The sequence below is a fragment of the Corythoichthys intestinalis genome, chromosome 20 (assembly GCF_030265065.1).
Source record: "Corythoichthys intestinalis isolate RoL2023-P3 chromosome 20, ASM3026506v1, whole genome shotgun sequence".
In the NCBI taxonomy this organism is placed as follows: domain Eukaryota; kingdom Metazoa; phylum Chordata; class Actinopteri; order Syngnathiformes; family Syngnathidae; genus Corythoichthys; species Corythoichthys intestinalis.
Genome location: NC_080414.1, coordinates 8074576 through 8094551, shown reverse-complemented (window position 1 = coordinate 8094551; position 19976 = coordinate 8074576). Strand labels below are relative to the sequence as shown.

General features: G+C 37.6%; 1 protein-coding gene across 5 annotated transcripts in view; it reads left to right on the top strand.

Moving 5' to 3' along the window:
- Positions 1 to 19976, top strand: part of sema5a (sema domain, seven thrombospondin repeats (type 1 and type 1-like), transmembrane domain (TM) and short cytoplasmic domain, (semaphorin) 5A) — a 327060-nt gene that overhangs the window by 116512 nt on the left and 190572 nt on the right. The window contains exon 1 of one of the 5 annotated variants that reach the window (XM_057823816.1): positions 4149 to 4517. The exons of the other annotated variants lie outside the window; for them this stretch is intronic. The gene's annotated coding sequence lies outside the window, so the exon portion shown is untranslated. Of the gene's footprint in view, positions 1 to 4148; positions 4518 to 19976 lie in introns of those variants that run through there. 5 annotated transcript variants of the gene reach the window in all.

Genomic DNA, 19976 nt, shown 5'->3' with positions numbered 1-19976 from the left:
TAATAATTACTTACACAATGCTCATGGGTGCTGAAGCCTATAAAATCAGTCGCACCCAAGCGCCAGCAGAGGTCGACAAAACTCCGAAAAACACAACAAGTACACATTTCACTGTGCTGTCATTTTAATGTTTGACGGGGCATGTGCGTTAATTGCGTCAAATATTTTAACGTGATTAATTTTAAAAATTAATTACCGCCCGTTAATGCGATAATTTTGACAGCCCTAAAAAAAAAATAATTACAGCACATCCCTAACAAATGATTATAACAATATACTTGAGAGAAAAAGCATGTTATTTTGCCTCATTCAAATCTCAATATCTGAACATTTAAATATGTAAACTAAAGTGCAATCACATTCGTAAATGAATGGCTTCTGGTTTTTGAAATGTAAACAAATCTATCTATTGTAATAAAACAACAAAATTGCAATAACTGCATTAACCATCAAAGTGAAGTCTAACTGTAACTGTAATCTGAATAAGGAAAAACATGGCAATAAAATAATGCAAACTGGTTAAACTAAAAAGAGTAGCTGACATCTGTCATGACAGAACATCGCTTCAATGATAACTGGCGCCATCTAGCGTCGTGAATGGGTATACTGTCTAGACCGCGAATATAAGACGACCCTCTTTTTCAGGCTTATTTCAAGGCAAAAAACAGTCTTATATTCGGGCCAATACGGTAAATTATTGCTGTTATGCGATGTTGTCCATTTTTTTTAAACAATGCAACCAGTAATGTAGTGAGAACACATCCTAATAAATCACCCATTCTAATGCAATAAATTGTTTTTCTTAAACACAAACTATATTAAAAATAATAAATATTAAGAAAAAAACACATACAATGCATTACGAGTCATTTGAAAGCTAGCTAAGTGCAAAATATGTATTAGGTGAGAACCCCGATGCCATTTTAATCCCTGCCAATTAGTCTAGGTTTATACTAGGGTTGTTCCGATCATGTTTTTTTGCTCCCGTTCCGATCCCGTTCGTTTTAGTTTGAGTATCTGCCGATCCCGATATTTCCCGATCCGATTGCTTTATTTTGCTCCCGATTCAATTCCAATCATTCCCGATAATTTTTCCCGATCATATACATTTTGGCAATGCATTAAGAAAAAAATGAATAAAACTCGGACGAATATATACATTCAACATACAGTACATAAGTACTGTATTTGTTTATTATGACAATAAATCCCCAAGATGGCATTTACATTATTGACATTCTTTCTGTGAGAGGGATCCACGGATAGAAAGACTTGTAATTCTTAAAGGATAAATGTGACTTTGTATATTGTGACTAAATATTGCCATCTAGTGTATTTGTTGAGCTTTCAGTAAATGATACTGTAGCCATGCCCAAATGCATGATGGGAAGTGCAACCATGACTGTGCGTCATGGTACCAATTGATATATCTTCTCTGCGTTGGGAAATAACATAGGGTGTTAAGAAAAATTACTACCTTGCTTCCCCACATTTCTTCCCACGATATTTCCAATGGTAGGGAGAGGGATTGTAAGGCTTTAGCCAATTAAAGAATTGCTCCAAAGGCTGCCAAAATTCACTCTACTCATTTTACGCTGACATTTAGCTTTCTATATAGGTAAAATGGCGCCATTACAGAATGAGCGTGACAATGCGTGAGTGGGTCGTGCAGCGCATGCATTAATTACGTTAAATATTTTAACGTGATACATTTTTTTAAAAATGAATTACCGCCATTATCGGAATAGATTTGATAACCCTACCTTAAGCCTAAACTAAAGACTCTGGATGAGTGTAACATATTATGTCTGTAACGTTAAATACAAGTAGAAAACTATTTAACTAAAATATACATATATATATATATATATATTAAAAAAAGGCATGTCCGATATTTTTATTTTTTTGAAAAAAAGAGCTTTTGCAATTTATAGCATTTAAGCTAGCTGATTTTTGCCATGGAAGTTAGCCATTGTTCTTTTGTTGTACATAGATCCTTATGTATTATTTATTATTATTATTTTTTTCTTATTTATTACTTTTTTTTACCATTTGAGGCTCAACTCGGGTATTTTAATTTTTCATGTTACTTATCCGATTACTCGATTATACGAACTAACTACTTCATCGATTAATCGACTACTTAAATAATCGATAGCTGCAGCCCTAATCTGAAGTATGTGACATTAACTCCAGAAATCTATATATGTTGAACATGACTTGCTGTATTTTGAAATGTTCACTGGAAGTTCGTTCACTATGCCGCTAACCGTAAGCGTTACACTACGTAAAAAAAAAAAAAAAAAAGTCTCTTTTCGTCATGCATGTAATGTCAGTAATTCTCTTTTCCCGCATTGTTTGCAAATGCTGTAAACCAGCGAGTTTTCATGTTTGAAGTGTCACCTTTTAGCCGCAAGTTTGCGTTTTGGAGAAGATTGCCAATGTCTGATAGCAGGCTAAAGTGGTTCGTACATTGTCTTTTTTCCATTAGTCTCAATGTAGCAATGCTAACGTTTTACCTTGTTTAATATAAATGAGATTTTGTATGTGTGAACTTTAATTCTATGGCATGTCGATGACCAATAAACATCTGTGAAAGGAACTGGAGTCTCATATGCAATCAACACGCACATGTGTCGACATACACGTAGAGATAAATCGCAGTCGGGAAAATTATTACCCTCATTTTATTTACCAAATTGACTTATTGCATATCACGTCAAGCTTAGTTGAACTGTCGTCTTGTGTCACATTACGCGAGATGACTCAAAAGTCATGGGATTTCCGAGTGCAAGTGTTATCTCGGGATGATTTTTGATGACTTTTTATTTGTTTTCTAATTTTTTTTTAAACACGTATGGCCCTTAAAGCGTTACCTGTACTGTGTGTGTGACTATTAAATTGATTCTATTTCCATCCTGCTATAACGAAACTTTGACCACAGTCCCAGAATGTATTGCATTCAACATTAGAGATTACACAGTATTATAGATTTTACAACATTTTTTTGAAAGTATGACAGAAGAAAATAAATCAAAGAGTTTTCAAATTAGTTTTTCTACACTGTGAAGGTCATTTTGCCTTTGGAGTTCTGGCGACTATTTCAAGAGTCCCAAAACAAGCCCTAAGGTTGGAGCTGAAACTGATGCAATACAACACTGAAAAAGTAGATTAAAGAAAAAAAAAAAACAGCTGAAGGAGGTTATGCTTGCCTGAATGCGTCCAAAGGCTCGTCTGTCTCCCTCTAACTCTCTCTTGGAGATTGTAGCCTGTATGTGGAAGGGTGTGCCTCACATGGGTCATAGCCCACTGTGACCGTGGTTTTGTAAACTTGGCATAACACTTGGCTGACAGAACTGCTACTGTGGTGCAAGGATACTATGGACTGAAGACTGTTCTCTTTTCCTCATTTTTTTATGGTGTTTTTTCAAATATAGGCTTCTGAAAAGAAAGTGCCTTATATGGCTCTATGCATAACATACCCATTGTTTATCCATAAGGTGTACTCACATAAAGACACGTCTCAATATAGCTTGAGGTTAAGTTTATAAGGAACCGCCGGTCAAGATGGTCCAGTTTCACAAAGAAACCTACCTTATTTTGCGTATTATTTTTTGGGGGGGGATTTTTTTTTTTTTTTACATTAACATCAATCCAAATTAGAAATGCCCCTACTGATTTTGTAGTCCACTGGCATGATGTCAGCAGGCTAACTATAATATATAGTTGTCCGACGATGACTTTTTAACCGATATCGTAATATTGTCAAACTCCAAAAATCCCATACTGATATCGGGGGCGGACGAGAGGTGGGTGGAGTGGCCCGGGAGTCATTGAAAGACCGACCCACTTCATGAATGGTGTTGGAAGCAACATACCGTAATTTCCCGAATATAACGCGCACTTTTTTTCCCCAAAATCAACTTGTAAAATCATGGTGCGTATTATAAACGGGTACATGGATGGAGACAGAAATATATACTGTATATATTACATATATATATATATAATATAAACCGATTTTTTAAAAAATTGACACGACCACGTTGTGTTGAAGAAGCGTATGCAGCGAACCGTTGCCGACCATTACGGTACGTGACGTCACCATTTTGTTTCGGTAATACTTCACTCTAATCGGCCGAATGATTTCGTCTGTGTTAAATTCTGCTTTTTTCACTCTTCATAAAGCACAGAATTTAGTTTCTTGAACTCATTTGAGTCAACGTGTATTGCAGCTCCGCAACTCGGATCATAACAAACGTAACAACACACTTCTTGTGTGTGTCCGTCAACTATATCTGTCCATCGGGGAAACTCAAACCCAAATAACAATAGTTCCTATTGTTACTGTCGTGTTGACAGCGATGAGCTCTCACGGATTTCCGACTTAAACGTTCTCACTTTCATTTTACCATATCAATCCATGGAAGAAACTTATTCATCATGATGAAACGAGCAACTTATACAGCAGCCTTTAAAAGAAAAGTCACATCTGTTTTGTTTTCTCCTAGATTCTGGTAAGTTGGAGAAGTTGTCAAATCATATTATTACCGTAAATATTGTCAGTTTATGGTAATATTTTGAACTAACAATGTGCTATGCTTGTGCTGTGTTTCACCAGTCAGTAAAATGACATTTCTGTGTCCGTACACGAGCTCTGTTTTCTTGTATTGTTCTATTTATTGGTGCTAAAATTAGGGTGCGTGTTATAAACGGGTGCAATAATTTCCCCTAGATTTTACAAGTAAATTTGGGGTGCGCAATATACACGGGTGTGCCTTATATTCAGGAAATTACGGTAAGTAGCCCTACCTGTACTTTGATGATTTGATATTGTTTTGGGGGAAAAAAAATCATCTAGTAAATAATAACTCAAGCCATTTATTAGCCGAGAGTGAAACAATTATAACTGCTTTTTAAAGCATGTAGTGATTTTAATGCAAACAGGTCATTGACACAATAAACAATAACATGAGCAAACCATTAGAGAACTGTAACCTGATCAAAGTACACGTGTAGGACCTGTACTTCAAATTTTCTAAATATTGGCACAGTAAAATGAGTACCGTATTTTTCGGACTACAAGTCGCACCTGAGTATAAGTCACACCAGCCATAAAATGCCTGACGAAGAGAAAAAAAACATATATAAGTCGCACCGGAGTATAAGTTGCATTTTGGGGGGAAATTTAACTTGATAAAATCCAACACATAGAACAGATATGTCATCTTGAAAGGCAATTTAATATAGAAATACAATAGAGAACAACACGCTGAATAACCTGTGTTTCTACCAAAAAGTTCTGTTTTGGTTTCATCTGACCATAACACATTCTCCCAGTCCTCTTCTGGATCATCCAAATGCTCTCTAGCGAACCGCAGACGGGCCTGGATGTGTACTTTCTTCAGCAGGGGGACACATCTGGCAGTGCAGGATTTGAGTCCCTGGCGGCGTAATGTGTTACTGATAGTAGCCTTTGTGATTGTGGTCCCAGGTCGCCCCGTGTTTTTCTGGGATTTTTGCTCACCGTTCTTATCATTTTGACGGCACGGGGTGAGATCTTGCATGGAGCCCCAGATCGAGGGAGATTATCAGTGGTCTTTCATATGTTCCATTTTCTAATAATTGCTCCCACAGTGGATTTCTTTACATCAAGTGTTTTACCTATTGTAGAATCAGTCTTCCCAGCCTGGTGCAGGTCTACAATTTTTGTCTCTGGTGTCTTTCGACAGCTCTTTTGTCTTGGCCATAGTAGAGTTTGGAGAGTGACTGACTGAGGTTGTGGACAGGTGTCTTTTATACCGATAATGAGTTAAAATGGATGCCATTAATACAGGTAACGAGTGAAACCTCGTTAGACCTCGTTAGAAGAAGTTAGACCTCTTTGACAGCCAGAAATCTTGCTTATATGTAGGTGACCAAATACTTATTTTCCACCCTAATTTGGAAATAAATTCTTTAAAAATCACACAATGTGATTTTCTGTTTTTTTTTCCACATTCTGTGTCTCATGGTTGAGGTTTACCCATGTTGACAATTACAGGCCTTTCTAATCTTTTCAAGTAGGAGAACTTGCACAATTGGTGGTTGACCAAACACTTAATTGCCTCACTGTATATAGTATAGCAAAATAAGTTTTTACATTGGAAAATATTAAATTTATGTTACTGAATTGAATGCCTTTCCAAAAAAATAAAATCTTGCAATCTTGTTCAATGAGAGAGCTGTATATTGTAAAAGTACATGTGATATTGAGTGTCTTTTGTCAGCTCAAAGCCCTAAAGACCGTTTTTATTAATAAAGTGTTTTATTTAACAAAGGCTCTTTAGTGTGGGATTTAAGGGTTTTAAAAGTTGTAAAGCATGTTGTAAACAAAGCCATGTCGTCTCTGAGGAGGGGTTTATAGTTTTACAGCCACGGACTGAAGTTCAGATTTCATCATCTCAAACCAGAAAGCCAGAAAACCTTGTTTTCCTTACGTTGCTTATTGCTGTGTTGGGAAGAATATATCAGTTTTACACCATGTAAAAACATTTTTTGGACCTTACACAACAAGGAAAACATTGAGAAATTATATTTAGAAATGGAAACATAAGAAGCTAAGTGAATACCTGGCTAATAGCATTTCACATGGTATTTTTACAGTGGTGAAATACTTTGGAAACATGTTATTACTAACAATTGATACAATCAGCTACTCTTTTATTTGTTTTTAGCAACATTGCAAGCTTTCATGTTGTATTTCACCTTACATGAAGCCACTAAGTCCATGACTATGACGAACTATTGTAGGTGTTGCTCCCAAACAAGCTTTTATGGCCGTTTGTGTTGAACCTCTGAGCAGATTGTGGAGGTTTCACACACCCCAACCACTGAATAATCTAGTCTGCATTATCTTTTATAGACATATAATTTGGGGACCTTTGATTAAAAAGAAGTCAAAGTGCTAAAATTCGGAATGGCACGATTATTGGTGTGTACTTCAGTTTAGTTGCCCCCTCATTGGGGCGGTATGAGTGGTTAGCATGTGCCACACAGTTCTGAGATCAAGGGTTCAGTTTCAGGCAGCAAGGAAGATAGTGTCATTCGTCAAATTATGTCACTAACTCCATTTTTTTCCAGCTCAGAACTTTTACATCCATTCAAAATTGGGATAATTTGCATGATGACACAAAATGAGAACCATTCATTAATTCTCATGGCAGTGTCATGTCATAATTAAGATGGTCTTATGACAGTCTTATGGCGACACTGTCAAATAAAGTGTTACTAAATACCATAACTAGCAATTAATTAAACAACTGGAACAGTAACTGAAGAAATAATTAGCATAGAAACTCAATTTTGATGATTTTCATCTGTAGCGCTGCAATGCATGCTTGGGGGTTTGTTGGACGACAACAGTGTTTGCAGCAGGTGGCAGCAGAGTTTGACCATCTCCTCCAAGGAAGCAGTGATGGCCAAATGAAGCTTCTTGAAGCAATGAAGCTTTGCAGCCAGTTGGTTCGAAGCTTCTTGGTTGTTCATTTTGTGTTATAACATTTTATGATACTGCTGACAAATAAATTGTTACCAGTTAATATCTTTTGGTGTAAATATCCCATAACATAGTGAGGTTAGTGCTGCTTATATATGAACAAATGGCATTTTTGTGTCAATTTGGTGGGTGGCGGCTTATAGTCAGGTCCGCCTCATGGTCCGAAAATTACGGTAAATAATTAAGGAAAATAAAATAACTTCGCTTCATCGCGGCTACGCGCTCGTTTTGAAGTTGCTTTCCATTGATGTCCCGCGTCACATCGAGTACAGGCATTTGAGCCCATGCGTGAGTAGTTTGGAGTTTAATCAAGCTAACAGTATATAAATAGTATTTAAATGCATACATGTGCATTTGCTGTGGTTCTGTACAATATGATAGCATGACCACTACCTTTTTTGGTCACATTTTTTTCTGCAACTTCCGCACCCCCTCCGCCAGTTACCATTTAATCCACTAGAACTCGGACCACTAGTCTGGCTCTCGTTCGATTCTACTTGTTGCACAAGAACACACTGAGTCTTATTTTACGGAGCAAGTGAAATTGTAATAGCCTTGTAAAGAGCTTTACTAGTTTTGGCGAGAACCAAAGTTTTTGTCTTTGTTGTGAATTACAGCTCCACACAAACTTAAATCGAGATCTCACTCAGCTTAGCAATTGGAGGCGTGAGACCCATTTTTCGAGTGTCCCAAACTTGCCATGAGTTGCAATTTCTGTTGGGGTGCAAAATCTGACAAAACAGCTGGAACGTACTAAATTTCCCGAGCCTCCAGGGTTGTAGAACCAATGCTAAGACAAAACATTACCGTAATTTTTGCACTATAAGGCTCACCTGACTATAAGCCGCCACCCACCAAATTTGACACAAAACGACATTTGTTTATAGATAAGCCGCACTGGACTATAAGACGCAGCTGTCCTCACTGTATTATGGGATATTTACACTAGAAGACATTAACCGGTAGGACTTTATTTGACAGCGGCATCATACGACTGTCAGAAGACCAAATGAACCACCATGAAGCTAAGAACCAGTTGGCTGCAAAGCTTAATTGCTTCAAGAAGGTTCATTTCGCCATCACTGCTCCCTTGGGGGAGACAGTCATTCTCTGCTGCCAACTGCTGTCAACACTGTTGTTGTCCAACATGCCTCCAAGCATGCATTGCAGCACTACAGAACATCAAAATAATCAAAATTCATGTTCTGTGCTAATTATTTCTTCAGTTACTGTTCCAGTTGTTTCATTAATTGCTAGTTCTGTTATTTGGTAACACCTTATTTGACAGTGGCACTATAAGACTGTCATAACTATGACATGACACTGCCATGAGCATAAATGAATGCTTATGACAGATGTCATTTTGTGTCACCCGGCAATTATCTTAGTTTTGAATGGATGTAAATGGGGTTAGTGACATAATTTGACGGATAACACTTAATGACATCTGTCATAAGAATTCAGTAATGCCCATGATAGTGTCATGTCACAATTATGACAATCTAATGATGCAGCTGTCAAATGAAGTGTTACCTAGTAACCCAAATAAATCAACAAATAAGCCGCACTGGACTATAAGCTGCAGGATTCTAAATGAAGGAAAAAAGTAGTGGCTTATAGTCCGAAAATTACGGTAATAGGAAAATAATGAAATGTTTTTTAAAAAATGAAATTTAAAAAATGTATATTTTTCGGCCTTTCGGTTTTTCAGCCAAGTGTCCAATATCCGATTTCTGGTTTCAGCCAAGATTTTTGATTTCGGTACATCCCTCATCATTTCACATGTTATTTTCACACTAAACCGCAAGAGGGCGCTCAAAGCCTGTGTTTCAACGTTGGCGTTAACTTATAAAAACAACTGAGAGGGCTGAACAAAATGGCACCGAAAAGAAAACCCTAATCTGCAGATTACAAGCTGCAAATCGTGAAATATGTAGCCGAAAAGTTTGGAGTTAGCGAGAAACTTGTAAGGGACTGGCAAAATGCGGAGGTTACTCTCACTGGAATGAAGAAAACATAAAAAGCTAATTGTGGGCTAAAAGCTTGGTGGCCACAGCTACAGCAACAGGTTCACACATAGGTGTTTGAACAACATTTTTATTTTAAATTCCCTTTGAAGATCACATGCCTGTTCTTGGTGTTGGATTTTATTAAATAAATTTCCCCCCAAAATTCGACTTGTATAGTTACAGAATGTTGAATTTTACTATTTGATCACAGTAGTTTGTTTCGCATGATTAATTCAGTGACAGAGTCAAAAAGCGGCCACGAAAATCTATTTGTCAGAACTTTTACTGAGTAAATTATCTTATTTTTTCTTGCATAAAATAATAGGAAGAAATCGAGGCTCACTCAAGGTCTTAAATGCTCTTTGCCTTTCAATTTTTGTCCAACTGAGCAGGTGTTTATTTTTTTAACTTCAGGTCCGAACTGTTTCCTCCCATGGACTTGACTGAATAGTTGCAATTCTTCTCCCGCCCATTACCACAGAACTGTATTTAGAGGGAATTGACTCTTCATTTCTGTGAGAGTCTGCTGCCACACTCTATTTGAACCACTCCCAAAAAAAAAACATCCACGCTTTAAAATTGCTTCCACATGTTGCCATTGTTGTCATCCTGGCTGCACCAGGCTGTAATGTCGAGCTCTACCACAGCGGCGAGGCCTCTGATGCCGAGCGCAAATATTTATCCATCCTGCCTTTTGTCAGCTGCTTTGTGTCAGAGCCGGGGAATAACAAATGGGATGTGAGCGATGGGGTGTTCTATTTTGAGGAGGAGGGAGACAGAGGTTAAGAGGATAAGATGGAAACCGATACGAGGGGGAGGCAGGGATTTGCGGGGATGTGCATGTTCTTTGGTTTCATGTTGGCACAGAGCTCTGCCCCTGTTTTGGTGTTCTCACCCTAGTGATGGTGAGTTTGATCCTCCCTATGTGTGAGTGATTTTGCCTTCAGCTCATTTGCAAACATCACTATAATTCGGTCAGTTATCTGCTATTTATGCATGTGAAATGATTAAATCTCATGCATCTACTCTTTTGCTGATATGATGAACCAATATAACAGCAGTGATGTTTTTGATAGCCCTTTTAATTTTTGTGTTGGACTTTTGAATGAAAATAGTCAGTCTCAGTCATATTTTAGTCATTTTAAAATGTGTTCTTCTAGTTTTAGTTGACAGTTACTCAAAATGTTTTTGTCTGTAAAATTCAAAAGTTTTAGTCCAAAAGTTTCCAACAATATCGAGTGAAAATGGACAAACGAGCGCATATTGTTGCGTATACAAAGACTACGGGGCAACTCGGTGATGATAATACACGCTCTGCAGGAAAAGCAGTACGTTATTTTCAATTAAACCCACCTAAAAGCCACGAACAGTATAAAAAATTTTTTTTAAAAAGTCTGAGCATTTAAGAGGATGCTCGCCACGCTAAAGTTGATGCTAATACTAATGTGAACGCTATGCTAACTTGACAAGTTACATTTAGTCTGTGATGATCACTCAGCACAGACCTTTAAAGGCTAAAGCAACATTGCATACCGTATTGGCCCGAATATAAGACCGCCCTGATTATAAGACGACCCTCTTTTCCAAGACTCAAGTTTGAAAAAGACTTTTTGAACACCAAATTTTTATACAGAAAATTACAGTACATCTGAAACAAATGAGCATAACACATTTGAGAGAAAAAGCATTTTATTTTGCCTCATTCAAATCTTAATATCTGAACATTTAAATATTTAAACTAAAGTGCAATCACATTCGTAAATAAATGGCTTCTGGTTTTTGAAATGTAAATAAACCAATCTATTGTGATAAAACAACAAAATTGCAATAACTGCACTAACTATCAAAGTGAAGTCTAACTGTAAATGTAGTCTTGAAACAAATCTGAATAAGGAATAACATTGCAATAAAATAATTTAAACTGGTTAAACTTGAGAGTAGCAGAGATCTGTCATGACAGAACATCACTTCAAAGATATCTGGCGCCATCTAGCATTGTGAATGGGAATAATGTCTAGACCGTGAATTTTGATGTCTTCTTCAGGCAGGCATCTTTGTAAATCTCACTGGAACAGCACCAAACAAAAGTTCCAGCATCATCACCTTGCCCAATGTAGATTTTTGACTCTTGACACATTGTCCAACGCAGATTCTTGACTCTATAAAATGTCTGAGTGATCGCTCGTCCGAGACTGGTAATTCCATACTTTTTGCTAGTGGTTGTATAATTAAGTCAGCTATCTTCTATTCATGAAGGTGAAATATTTAAATCCTGTGCATCTACTCTTTTGCTGATATAATGAACCGATGTAAAAGGCTAAGGAAATCTAGAAATTATGGTTTTAATGATATTCATTTTGCAGTAGTTGTCCTCTCATTTCCTTTGCTTCCCATTGAGCTAACGATAAGGTTGATTTGTTTGGCTCTCCCCAGGGTGGCTTCACCAAGAGCTATTTCAACTCTGCACGCGGCACATAAATATCATAATACCACGCATTTGCATGCCTGTAAAGCTAAACTGTGATCGAATGAACTTCCGTGTACGGAACGGTCCATCGACCCCCGTTTATTAAAATTTACTGTCCTTGGCCTGGTCCCAAATGGCAATAAATCCCGAGCGCTGTTCAATGAGGACCTTTTGCCCCTTTTGCATACGTCAGCAAATAACATGTCTTCTCTCAGAGAGAGAAACACACACACACCCGCAGGAAGTGGAGATTTATGAGGCGAGGTTAGGTTCGCCAAGCCTGTGGTCCCTCAGGTGGTGTCACAGAAACATTTGTAGCTTATGCCAAAGGATTGTCTTGATAATGTGTGGGGGTTTGCGGATTGCGATTTCTAAAAATATGTTTGCCTCCAGACAAACGCAACTGGCAGACGTTCAGACGAATGAAATGTTTAGGATGACATTGACTGGTTAGTAATGCTAATTAAGGCTGAAGCTATCGATTATTTTAGTCGTTGATTACTCGTTGCAGAACACATTTTAGGGATGTAAAACAAAGGCTTGCAAAGATTGCACTTTCAAAATAAAATTCCTGAGTGTTACTTAACACTATGCAGAATTGCACTTTCATTTGAAAATAAATTAAAATACCTGAGCTTACCCTCAAAATGTATGAAAAAAAACTAAATTAATGAGGATCTAAGTACAACAAAAGAACAATTTGCTAACTTGCATAGCAAAAGTCCGCTGGCTTGAATGCTATAAAATGCTAACTTTTTTTTAGCGACGTGCTCAAAAAATTGTTGAAACCCATATTCCCACAAAAACAGCTAAATATACAGTGGTATTAAAAAAGATCTAAACCTTTTGGAATTTCTCACATTTCTGCATAAAATCACCATCAAATGTGATCTGATCTTTGTCAAAATCACACAGATGAAAAAATTATGTACTTTAACTTAAAACCACCCAAACATTTGTAGGATTTTATATTTTAATGAGGATAGTTTGCAAACAATGACAGAAGGGGAACAATAAGTAAGCGAACCATCACATTTAATATCTTGTGACCCCCCCCACAACCCTCCTTTGGCAGCAATAACTACAACTAGACGCTTCCTGTAGCTGCAGATCAGTCTGGCACATCAATCAGGACTAATTTTGGCCCATTCTTCTCTTCAAAACCGCTGTATTTCAGTCAGATTCCTGGGATGCCTGGCATTAATCGCTGTCTTTTGGTAATGCCACAGCATCTCAATGGGGTTCAAGTCTGGATTTTGACTTGGCCACTCCAGAACGTGTATTTTGTTCTTCTAAAACCATTCTGAATTTTATCTACATCTGTGTTTTGGATCATTGTCTTGTTGCGGCATCCATCCTCTTTTTAGATTCAACTGTCTGACAGGTTTTTCTGCATAACATCCTGATAAACTTTTGAATTTATTCTTCCATTAATGATTGCTGTCCAAGCCCTGAGGTAGCAAAACAGCCCAAATAATGATGCTCCCTCCACCATGCTTCACGGTGGGGATGAGGTGTTGATGTTGGTGAGCGGTTCCATTTTTCCTCCACACATGACGTTGTGTGTTACTGCCAAATATTTCAACTTTGGTTTCATCAGTCCATAAAATATTTTGCCAAAACTTCTGTGGCGTGTCCAAGTGCCTTTTTGTGAACATTACACGAGCAACAATGGTTTTTTTTAGATAGGTGAGTCCTCACATGAACACCATTCTTGGGCATAGTTTTACATATAGTTGATGTGTGCACAGAGATATTGGACTGTGCCAGTGATTTCTGTAAGTCTAAAGCAGACATTCTAGGGTTCTTTTTTACATCTGAGTATTCTGCGCTGAACTCTTGGCGTCATCTTTGGTGGACGCCCACTCCTTGGGAGAGAAGCAACAGTGCCAAACTCTCTCGATTTGTAGACAACTTCTCTGACTGTCGATTGATGAACATCCAGAATTAGTGATGGTTTTGTACTAGGGCTGCAGCTATTGATTATTTTAGTAGTCCATTAATCGGTGAACTATTTAGTTTATTTAATAATCGAGTAATCGGATATGGAACATAAAAAACGGAAATACCTCAGCTTAACCTCAAACTGTATTAAAAAATAAATAAATAAAAATAAGGATCTATGTACAACAAAAGAACAATTGGCTAACTTATATAGCAAAAGTCCGCTAGTTTAAATGCTATTAAATGTTTTTTTTTACAGTGCTCTTAACAAATGGTTCAGACACATATTCCCACAAAAAACGGCTAAATATACCTATAAACTAAACTACGAATGTATTAAAAAAAATTTTTTTTAAACTTTAGCGCAAACAGAAACTTAGCTTAGGTTGGTCTTAACAGGGAGCAGCTGGATTCAGCCATGTGAAATAAGCCTACTAGAGGGCAGTGTATCCACCCAAATCAATAAAGCTAAATGCAAACACTTTCTAAAAACACAATTACAACACCACTTTAAACGAATACTCGAAGCAGCAAAATTTAATTCCGAATCTTTTTTTCTAATCGAATACTCGAGTTAATCGATTAATCGTTGCAGCGCTATTTTGTACCTTTACCAGCTTTATGCAAATCAACAATCCTTGATCGGAGGTCTTCAGACAGCCATTTTGACCGATTCATGATGCAGATCAGACAATGCTTCTCAAGACATTTCGTACCAGGTTTGTGTTTAATCGTGGGCAGGGCAGCTTTAAATCACTCATCAGTGATTGGGCACACACCTGACTTGAATTGTTTGGTAAAAATTGGTTTCAATTGCTCTTTAAGTTTCCTTAGGCACGGGGTTCACTTACTTATTTTCCCCCTTCTCACATTGTTTGCATGCTATCCTCATTAAAATATGAAAACCTATAAATTTTTGAGTGGTTTTAGTCAAAGCAGACACTGTTTTTACATTTGTGTGATTTTGACAAAGATCAGATCACCTTTGATGGTGATTTAATGCAGAAATGTGAGAAATTCCGAAAGGTTCAGATACTTTTTAGTAGTGCTGCAACGATTAATTGATTAACTCGAGTATTCGATTAGTAAAAAATATTCGGATTAAATTTTATTGCTTCGAGTATTCGTTTAATTAAAGTGGCGTTGTAATGGTTTATTTTGAAAGCGTTTGCATTTAGTTTTATTGATTAGGTTGGATACACTGCCCTCTGGTCTGCCTCATTTCACATGGCTGAATCCAACTGCTCCCTGTTAAGACCAATGTAAGCTAAGTTTTTGTTTGAGCTAATGTTTTTTATGCATTCATAATTTAGTTTATAGGAATATTAAGCCAGTTTTTTTTCTGGGAATGTGTGTCTAAACCTTTTGTTAACAACATTGTAAAAAAACGTTAGCATTTTATAGCATTTAAGCTAGCGGACTTCTATGTAAGTTAGCCAATTGTTCTTTTGTTGAACATAGATTTTTTTTTTTATATACTGTTTGAGGCTCAACTCAGGTTTTTTAATTTTTTTGTTTCTTATCCGATTACTCGATTATTCGAACTAACTAGTTCATTGATTAATCACCTACTAAAATAATCGATAGCTGCAGCCCTACTTTTTATACAACTGTACATATAAACTTAAATTACCAAATGCATAAAAAACTGTTTAAACAAAACTGTATGTTGGTCTTAACAGGGAGCAGCTGGATTCAGCTGTTTAATGAGTTGTGTAATATCCACTGCTGCTACAAGACGGCAGTGTATCCACCCAAAACAATAAAACTAAATGCAATCACTTTCAAAACTAACCATTACAACGCCACTCTCATTAAACGAATACTCGAATAAGCAAAATTTGATTCGAAGCTTTTTTCTAATCGAATTACTCGAGTTTTTTGATTCATCATTGCAGCACTAATGCTAATGAAAATGTATCATGACAACTACTGCCAAGATTATGTCTTTTGTGAAAGAAAACAAATGGTGGACTTCTTTGTTTCCAATACACTGGAGTACATGAGCTGTAGTGTGCAGGTGCTGCTTAGAGGCTGTTGTCCCCTAGCTGTATTTGTCTTTGTCTAGAATCGCTCAGAACGCCAGCATTTGTCACCGGGACACTTGTGTTTTTGTGCTTGCTTTTTGTGCTGTCAAGGGAGAGCGTTCTTTCATCCGAAATGTTGACAGATGCACCCGGCGACGCAGACAGCGTGTTTTCCAGTATATTCATTCTGTCATCTTGCTCTGTACCAACCTTGATGGAAAGTTCCCTTGCAAATTAAAAGAAAAGGCACTTGAAAAGTTGACTGTGTATGAATTTAGATTGCTGGGAATCCAAGCTTGCTGGATTTCTGGCACGTACACAAAAAACATCTTCAGATGTACTTACTTCTACCTAAGAGGATAATTTTTGTTGAAGACTACACTTACAGAAAGAACATGTTATTATGCATCTTTAGGGTTTAATGGGCTTGGAAGGTACCCATGCATGGACTTTTCAAGCTTGTATGTGGAAACTACAAATGTATAGTGTTAATGAGTCCGAATGGTCTTTCTTTGAGATTGTATGCAACATTATGAAAAGCGAGGTGGGTGAGTACATGTAACAGGCATAATTTCCCAAGATAATCCGTTTTCTTTTTCATTTTATTTTATTTTTTTAAATCTTGAGAAATGACTACAATATATTGCACGTTCGGATTTCCTGTTTTATCTGCTGAAACAAATTTGCGAGTGATGCATTGTTTAATTGTATAATACTTTCCTGTCTTTTATTTATCATGTACTATATTTTTGCTTTGTTATAAAGCACTTTGAGGACCTCTTGCGCTTTTGTAAAGGGCAATTTACCGTATTTTTCTGACTATAAGGCGCACCTGACTATAAGCCACCACCCACCAAATTCGACACGAAAACGGCATTTGTTCTAGGGCTGCAGCTATCGATTATTTTAGTTGTCGATTAATTGATGAACTAGTTAGTTCGAATAATCGAGTAATCGGATAAGGAATGTGAAAAATTAAAATACCTGAGCTGAGCCTGAAACGTTATAAAATAAATAAATAAATGACGATCTATGTACAACAAAAGCAAAATTGGCTAACTTACATAGCAAAAGTCCGCTAGCTTTAATGCTATAAAATGCTAACGTTTTTTTTTTTACAGTGCTCTTAACAAATGGTTCAGACACATATTCCCACAAAAAACAGCTAAATATACCTATAAACTAAATTACAAGTGCATTAAAAACCTTAGCTCAAACAAAAATTTAGCTAACGTTGGTCTTAACAGGGAGCAGTTGGATTCAGCCATGTGAAATGAGGCAGACCAGAAGGTAGTGTATCCACCCTAATCAATAAAACGAAATGCAAACACCTTTAAAATAAACCATGACAACGCCACTTTAATTAAACGAGTACTCAAAGCAAAAAAATGAATTTGAATGTTTTTTTTCTAATAGAATACTCGAGTTAATTGATTGTTGCAGCACTAATTTGTTCATAGATAAGCCACAGCTGTCCTCGCTGTATTATGGGATATGTACACCAAAGATATTAACCGGTACCACTTTATTTGACAGCGGTATCATACTACTGTCATCAGACCTAAAAAAAACCAGCAAGAAGCTTTGAACCAATTGGCTGCAAAGCTTCATTGCTTCAAGAAGCTTCATTTGGCCATCACTGCTCCCTTGGGGGAAACAGTCAATCTCTGCTGCCACCTGATGTCAACACTGTTGTTGTCCAACATGCCTCCTAGCATGCAGTGCACTGCTACAGATGTAAATAACAATCGAAATTCATGTTTTGTGCTAATTATTTCTTCAGTCACTGTTCCTGTTGTTTCATTTATTGAGAATTATTAGAGGCGTGCGAAATTTCCGATTCTTAGATTATTCACGATTCGGCCGTGAAAGAAAAATCACTAATCGATTTATAACCGAATCGGAGCCTCTGAATCGTAATTGTAATCGAATCGTTAGGTGCCCAAAGATTCCCACCTCTACTAATTATGGTATTTGGTAACACTTTATTTGACAGTGGTGCCATAAGACTGTCATTAGACAATCATAATTATGACATCACACTGTCACGAGCATTAATGAATGTTTATAACAGATGTCATTTAGTGTTATCTGGCAAATTGTCTCACTTTTCAATGGATAACAATGATCCAAGCTGGACATATGGAGTTATTGACATAATTTGCCAGATGACAATTAATGACATCAGTCATAAGCATTCAGTAATGCCCATGATATTGTCATGTCCTAATTATGACGGTCTTATGACGTCGCTGTCAAATAAAATGTTACCTATTAACCCAAATAAATCAACAAATAAGCCACACTGGACTATAAGCCGCAAGATTCAAAATGAAGGAAAAAAGTAGCGGCTTATAGTCCGAAAAATACAGTAAATAAATGTGATTTGATTTGAAGTGACACGTTTGCTCTTTTTAAAAGTATACAACAAAAAGCCGGGCATCCTCCTTGGGTCCTCCGGTGGGGGTCTTGTCCTGCCCCGGGCTTAGAGGGCTGTGGGGGTTGGGGGGTGCAACCAGTTGTGGCTGAGGGTCCAGATTGGGTGGGCGCGGGTGGTGGTGGTGCGTCCCCTTATCCCTTCCTCAAGGGCCAGTTAATGGATGCACGGATGGTCCAGGGGACCGCCCTGGGTTCCAGGGGGGATGGCGGTGGCCCGTTTGCCGGAGCCGCGGGAGGACAGGTGGGCCACGCTCGCCTACCCCCCGGTTGGCTGGGGCGGTGCCAGGGCCCCGAGGCACCCTCTCGCAGCACTTGCACTTTACTGCAAGACTATCACACATCTGAATGGGTTCACGTATGACAGAGATTGTAGGTGCCAGGATTAGCGATCAGGTAGCACAGAATAAGGTGGCAACGTATCCACACTTACAGTACATGTGATTCACTTAATATTGGTTTCCACACCTCGCTGATTAGTGTATGCTCCACCCCGCCTGACCACGTCCCCTTTGAGTTGCTTCCACTCCTTTCTCCTTGGTTATCAAGCCCCACACATGGTAAGGTAATTATAATTAGATATCGATAGCACCACTATGTTCATAGGTAACATAGGCGTGTAAAAATGTATTTCTTGTTGTTTCATGTTCTTCCCCTTTTCTGTCTGCTTCCTTCCTTTCTGTCCTCCTATAACCCTTTTCCGTTTCTGCTTTCTCTTAAAGACTAAACATAATGAACAACCACAATGGGAGTATATCAAACTCCCATGTGATACATTATTACTGTTCAGAGCTTAAGGATCACTCCCATTGCTATTCTATGTGTCTAAGCAGCTGAACAGGACAGGTTAAACATATAAATAAATAAATTAGCCCTAGTAGACATCCATTCCATTTGAGGTGGAAAGGTTGTCAGCGAATGAGCATTCATGTATTCGCTGCCAACCTTCCCATTTCAAACGGATTGGACACCTAAGGTAGTCAGTTGCAGCCAGTGCCAGGCAATGAGTTCATTTTCACGTCATTTCCTGTTGATTTTTGGTCACCAAAAGCTAGCAAAATGATATCGATTCTTGGTGGAAGCATATCAATAACCTTTTTGGGCTACAAAGTATCGCGACATATCACTTTTCGGATATATTGTCCCACCCCTAGTGAACTTATTGTAATGTTTTTGTCTTTAGAATTGGTAAAGAAGCAAGTGGTTCATTTCCCATAATTATACGTGTTTATCTGTATCTGTAAAGAAATGTTTTTGATAACAAGGTCTTTTTTTATTATTTCGTGACAACATCTTTGACAGAGAACCTCTTACACAATTATAGTGGGCGTGTTGCGTGCGACTTGCTATCAGAGTGATTATTTACTAAAATCCTAAAATATCACGTCTAATTGACTGTTCACTCAAATACATGCAATGTTGGCAACAGACATCAGAATGGAATTGGAAAACAAACAGTTTTTATATTCCAATCATTTAGAGGAAGCCAGAAACGGCATCAAATGTTTTTTTTTCCTCAATTAGCTTGTGCTAGTGTGTATGAATTATAGTGTATG